At 45.5% G+C, this 6,341-nt stretch overlaps 1 pseudogene; it reads right to left on the bottom strand.

Moving 5' to 3' along the window:
• Nucleotides 1-582: 582 nt before the first annotated feature.
• On the bottom strand, nt 583-1,325 carry LOC112615281 (annotated as a pseudogene).
• Between the last annotated feature and the right edge of the window lie 5,016 nt (nt 1,326-6,341).

The raw sequence follows: 6,341 nt of genomic DNA, 5'->3' as shown, positions 1-6,341 counted from the left end.
AAATTTTTTTTTTTTTTTTTTTTTTTTTTTTTTTTTTTTTTTTGTGAGGCGGAGTCTCGCTCTGTCGCCCAGGCTGGAGTGCAGTGGCGCGATCTCGGCTCACTGCAAGCTCCGCCTCCCGGGTTTACGCCATTCTCCTGCCTCAGCCTCCCGAGTAGCTGGGACTACAGGCGCCGCCACTACGCCCGGCTAATTTTTTGTATTTTTAGTAGAGACGGGGTTTCACTGTGTTAGCCAGGATGGTCTCGATCTCCTGACCTCGTGATCCGCCCGTCTCGGCCTCCCAAAGTGCTGGGATTACAGGCTTGAGCCACCGCGCCCGGCCGAGTTACATTTCTTAAGAATTCTTGAGATCAGATTTTTCAGAGGTGCTGAGTACAGGGGACTTTATTGATTGTACATGACAAGGTGAGGATCTCTAGGCCCCTCCCATTCTTCAGGGGGTCTGGCATGAAAATCGTGTTAAGGAGGGGAGATCCCAGTTTGGTGGGGGACTGAGTGCGGCAGGAACTCCCCAACAGCTGAGAGTCCAGCCTGTCTCTTCCTGTCATGCTCTTGCTGGGGCTGGCAGTCTGGGGGTTCTTACACCTTGGAGGCTATGTGGACCATGAGGTCCACCACCCTGTTGCTGCAGCCAAATTCATTGTCATAGCAGGAAATGAGTTTGACAAAGTGGTCATTCAAGGTGACGCCAGCCCCAGCATCAAAAGTAGAATATTGAGTGTTGCTGTTGAAGTCAAAGGATACAACCTAGTGCTCAGTGTAGCCCAGGATGACCTTGAGGGGGCCCTCCTGAAGGCAGGTGAAGATGCCTGCCTCACCACTTTCTTGATGTCAACATATTTGCCAGGTCTTCCCAGAAGGCAGGTCAGGTGATGATCTTGACCAGGGGGCTAAGCATCTTGTGGTGCAGGAGGCATTGCTGATGATCTTGAGGCTGTTTGGGTACTTCTCATGGTTTATGCCCATCACAAACTTGGGACCATCAGCAAAGGGGGCAGAGATGATGACCCTTTTGGCTCCCCCCGCCCCCACAAATGAGTCCTAGCCTTCCCCATGGGAGTGAAGACAACAATGGACTCCACAGCATAATCAATGCCGGAATCACCCCATTTGATTTTGGTAGGATCTCGCTCCTGAAAGATGGCGATGGGATTTCCATTGATAACAAACTTCCCATTCTCAGCCTTGAGTGTGCCATGGAACTTGCCATAGGTGGAATCAGAAGGGAACATGTAGACCATGTAGTTGAGGTCAATGACAGGGTCATCGATGATGACAACATACACTTGGCCAGAGTTAAAAGCAGCCCTGGTGACCAGGAACCCAATACAGGCAACTCGTTTACTCTGACCTTCATTTTCAGTGGCAGCAGCAGATGTAGTTGTTATGGTTGTCATTGTGAGGAAGGAAACAAATAGAACTCTATTAAGAATGCAAATGTCAGACAGGCATGGTGGCTCACACCTGTAGTCCCAGCACTTTGGGAGGCTGAGGAGAGGGAACACGAGGTCAGGAGTTCAAGACCAGCCTGGCCAATATAGTGAAACCCCATCTCTACTAAAAATACAAAAGTTAGCCGGGCATCGTGGTGGGTGCCTGTAATTCCAGGTACTTGGGAGGCTGAGGCAGGAGAATTGCTTGAACCCAGGAGGCAGAGGTTGTAGTGAGCAGAGATCATGGCATTGCACTCCAGCCTGGGCAACAAGAGCAAAACTCCATCTCAGAAAAAAAAAAAAAAAAGAAAAGAAAAGAAAAAGAAAAAGAAAAAAGAATGCAAATGTCTTCCCTACAGAGAGGTCTTCTCTGCCATCCTGGTTAAAGGAGCCCTTCTCACACTCTGTTTCTCCCCTGCCCTATCACTACTCATCCTATTACCCTGCTTTATTTTCTTGAATGCATTCATTGCTGTCAGGAAAATGGCATGTTTATTTATTGTTTTCCTTATCTGTCTCTTCCACTAGATTGTAAACTCCAGGAATTTGCCTTTTTCAATGCTTCATTCTCAGGGCCCATATGGTGCACTTAACAGTAGCCAGTTGAAAACGATGAAAAAAAGAATGATGGAGTTTTATCATGCGTGTGCTGGATTCCTAGCGCACCGGAGGACTCCTTATGGGAACTTTGGAAAGTTGAGGGAATGGAACGCATTTAGGAAAGAGTGTACCTGTGTCAAGTAGGAGCGTGTTAGGTGTTACATGTTGATTGAATATAAAATTATCTGGAGTGACTTCTCCTGCTCAGCCCATTGAGGATCTAATCTTAGTTTCCAGGCAAAGAACCTGTTAGCAGGCCTTTCTGTGTGATACAGTGCATGCTACCCTTATCCTCTCCATACTTCTTTTTAGATTTTGTTTCTTAGCGATTCATCTTAGATTAATAGCCACAAGAAGCTGTCACTCATTTATGTATCAATTTCTGGGCTGGGCGTGGTGGCTCACACCTGTAATTCTAGCACTTTGGGAGGCCAAGGCAGGTGGATCACTTGAGGTCAGGAGTTCAAAACCAACCTGGCCAATGTGGTGAAACCCCGTCTCTACTAAAAATACAAAAAATTAGCCTGGCGTGGTGGCAGGAGCCTGTAATCCCAGCTCCTCGCGAGGTTGAGGCAGGAGAATCACTTGAACCCGAGAGGTGGAGGCTGCAGTGAGCCAAGATCCTGCCACTGCACTCCAGCCTAGGCAGCAAGGTGAGACTCTGTCTAAAATAAAATAAAATAATTTCTGAACAGAAGGACTCCTAATTAAGAGGAAGAGCAAGTAGTTGATCTGAAGAAGAGTGCTGTGGTGGGGGTTGTATAGAGTCACATGAGGCCACTAAGGGACCTGGGAACACGGGATGTATCAATCTGTTTTCATGCTGCTGGAAACTCCTCTTTTTAAAACCGTCGGATCTCATGAGACTTACTTGCTATCATGAGAACAGCACGGGAAAGACCTGCCAGCATGATTCAATTACCTCCCACCAGGTCCCTCCCACAACACGTGGGAATTCAAGATGAGATTTGGGTGGGGACACAGCCAAACCATATCACAGGGTATTGGGAGAGCTGGGAAAGGAGGATAGGGATGAGATGTAAGAGCACACCAAAGACAAAATTATTTTGTTGTCAAATTTAGCCCAAATAAAGAAGAGGGATTCCATCCCTTTTTCCCCCAGTCTTGCCCTGTCTCCTTTATTCAGCTATACTGCTGGATGCCTGTCTGGTTCCCAAACTTTAAGGTTTTTAGTCTCTAAATTCAGTAGTGTTGGACAAGTGCTCTGATATCTGCAGAGGCAGGACAAAGGTTGAAGGAGTCGTCTGCTAGGAGGTGGAAAGGACAATCAAAGTTTAGTAGTCTGAGCTGGCCCTGGAAGAGCAAGTAGGAGCTCTTCAGCCAGACTAAGTTAGAGAAGGGCGGCATTCTGGGCAAAAGGAATATTGTATATAAAGAATTAGAGTCAGGAAACAGTAGGGGTCTTTGAAGAACTACAGATTGTGTTGTAAGTGAATGACACGTAAGGTTTGTAATGGGTGAATGATAATCATTGATGAATGGCAGATGGCATTGACAACTAGGCAGGGCCAGAGTCTGTAGGATCTTACATGTCTTGCAATAAGTTTTAACTTCATCCTTGGAACCCGGTTGGGGCTCCCCCCACCCCGATTCCTCGTGACAGGAAAATATGTAGTATTGTGCATTGTAAGATTGCACAACCTTGCTAGTGAGAGGCCTGCTAAACGTTGTTTAATCCAGTTCAATTTATGTAGGGGATGTTTTTGAAATTTTTTGTTTAATTTTGAAGGTACTCTTTTACCAGTTTGAGAAATGCTACTGCAGACAATAGGAAGCTACTGAACTTTTAGGAACAGAGAGAAATGATCATGTCTGGTTGCACATAGACTTGAATGAGCGAGACTAGGACTCAGGACGTGAATCAAGGAAAAGCCAATGGAAATACGGCATGGTGAGGTGGATTTGAGAAGGGTAGTAATGATAAGCTTTAGTGGCCAGTTGGATATAGAAGGTGTGAAATAGGATGAGGTCTAGGGTGACTTCTAAATTCCTGGCATGGCCTTTTAGGCAAATCATACTCATTAAAGGAGTAGAGGGAATTGGTGGAAGTCCCCAATTCCAGAGGGAATTGCCCCAACATGTAGGCTAGTGTAATGTGTGTGAACTGCAGCTCAGCAGAATTATGGGAGGTAAAATGGGCATTTGTGGGCCATCTTAAGAACCTAGACACTATTTTCCCGATGAAAAAGAAGTGTATTTCAATTGCTTTTGGAGCAATAACTGGTTTTTATTTTATTTTATTTACTGGGATGTTGATAAGAATTATGTTAAATCTGTAGATCATTTGGGGGATAATTGACATCTTTACTATGCTGAGTCTTCCTATCCAAGATTCTTGTGTCTCTCCAGTCTTTTAAGTCATCTTTGATTTTTTTGTTTTGTTTTGTTTCTTTGTTTTTTTGAGACGGAGTTTCGCTCTTATTGCCCAGGATGGAGTGCAGTGGCGCAATCTTGGCTCACTACAACCTCCACCTCCTGGGTTCAAGCAATTCTCCTGTCTCAGCCTCCCTAGTAGCTGGGATTACAGTCGCACTCCACCACGCCCGGCTAACAATTTTTGTATTTTTAGTAGAAACAGGGGTTCACCATATTGGTTAGGCTGGTCTCGAACTTCTGACCTCAGGTGATCCACCTGCCTTGTCAAAGTGCTGGGATTATAGACGTGAGCCACCGACTCCAGCCAAGAACTGTTTTTTAAATGAAGTTTTGGAAAATAGCCCCTTGAAAGACTGTGCTGCCTACATGTCATTCCTTAATTTGTTGGTAAGGCTTTTCAATGTCAAGTCACTCCCGTGCTGGACTTTCTGGGGAAAATGAAAAATACTAATCTTGGTTAAGTGAAGATTATCTTTCCATGTTTTTGAAAGGCAGTACTGGTTGAAAACTGGTAAGTAAAAGCTGGTAAGCAGAGTAGATAACCTGTAAAAGTGTTTTGTAACCTAAATATTCCTTTACAGAGATCAGTTACTATTGTGGTTGTTATAGTACCTAAATACATTGATTAAAATATATATATATATATATATATAATATATATATACACACACACATACATATATAGGACCTGCAGCAGGGCAGGAGGATGGCAACCATAGGCTGCACCCCAACCTGCAAATGTTGCTGCTCCACTTTTTCACATCCCATGCCCTTCTCCACTTGTTTATATCAGGCTTCCTTGCCCCCTCACCTCCTCTGAAATAGATCTTGTCAAGGACACTAATGGCTTCCCTGTAGCCAATGCAACAGTCATTCTACTGTCTTAATCTGAAGACTCAGCAGTAGCATTAGACACATGAACAGCTTCTTCCTCCTTGAAACAGTCTTTCCTCTCATCTGCTTCAAATAAACAACTTCTGGGTTTTCCTCCATCTCACTGGCTACTCTTCCTTCTCCACTTGACCTCGAAATGCGGTGACCCCTAAATGTGCCTGTTTCTCTTAGCATTCCTCTCCATTCCCATGGCCTTGACTGTCACAGCTCTCATCTCTGGACTAACAGTTCTTCCTATGTCAGAACACTCCCCTGTATTTCCATCTGCCTGCTGGACATCTCCTCAAACTCAAAATGTCCCGAGCACAGCTCTCATCTTGCCTCCATCTCCTCACCATATATCATACTCTGTCTCTGCCATCTCTTTATTATTGTTGCTGTTGTTGTTGTTGTTGTTGCTGTTGTCATTGTTGAGATGGAGTCTTGCTCTGTCACCCAGGCTGGAGTGCAGTAGCACCATTATAGCTCACTGCAGCCTCAAACTCCTGGGCTTAGGCGATCCTTCTGCCTCAGCCTCCACAGTAGCTGGGACCACAGGAATGCACCACAGTGCTCACCTTCTGCCATCTCTTTAAATAGCACCAGCCGATGTCTACTTTGCTCCAGCCAAAAGCCTCAGGGGCATCACTGACTCCTCTTTCACTTTCACTCACCTCCATATACAACTCCCTCATCAAGCCCTGTCAGTCTTACCTTCTACATGTCTCATGAATCTGTCCACTTATCTTCATCTCCATCCACCACCCTGGCCAAACCAACATCCTCTCTTACCTGAGTGCCTGAACTTGTCTCCTAACTGATCTTCTTGCCTCCAGTCTTCCTCCCCTATAGTCCACTCTCCCCTTAGCAATCAGAGCCATGGTCTTTTCTTTTTCTATCTTTCTCTCTCTGTGTGTGTGTGTGTGTGTGTGTGTGTGTGTGTGTGTGTGTGATGGAGTCTCGCTGTCTCACCCAGGCTGGAGTGCAGTGGCACAATCTCGGCTCACTGCAACCTCTGCCTCCCAGGTTCAAGTG

The sequence above is a fragment of the Theropithecus gelada genome, chromosome X, assembly GCF_003255815.1.
Source record: "Theropithecus gelada isolate Dixy chromosome X, Tgel_1.0, whole genome shotgun sequence".
Lineage (NCBI taxonomy): Eukaryota > Metazoa > Chordata > Mammalia > Primates > Cercopithecidae > Theropithecus > Theropithecus gelada.
The sequence above is the reverse complement of the archived record's forward strand: the minus strand, read 5'-3'. Positions and strand labels throughout refer to the sequence as shown.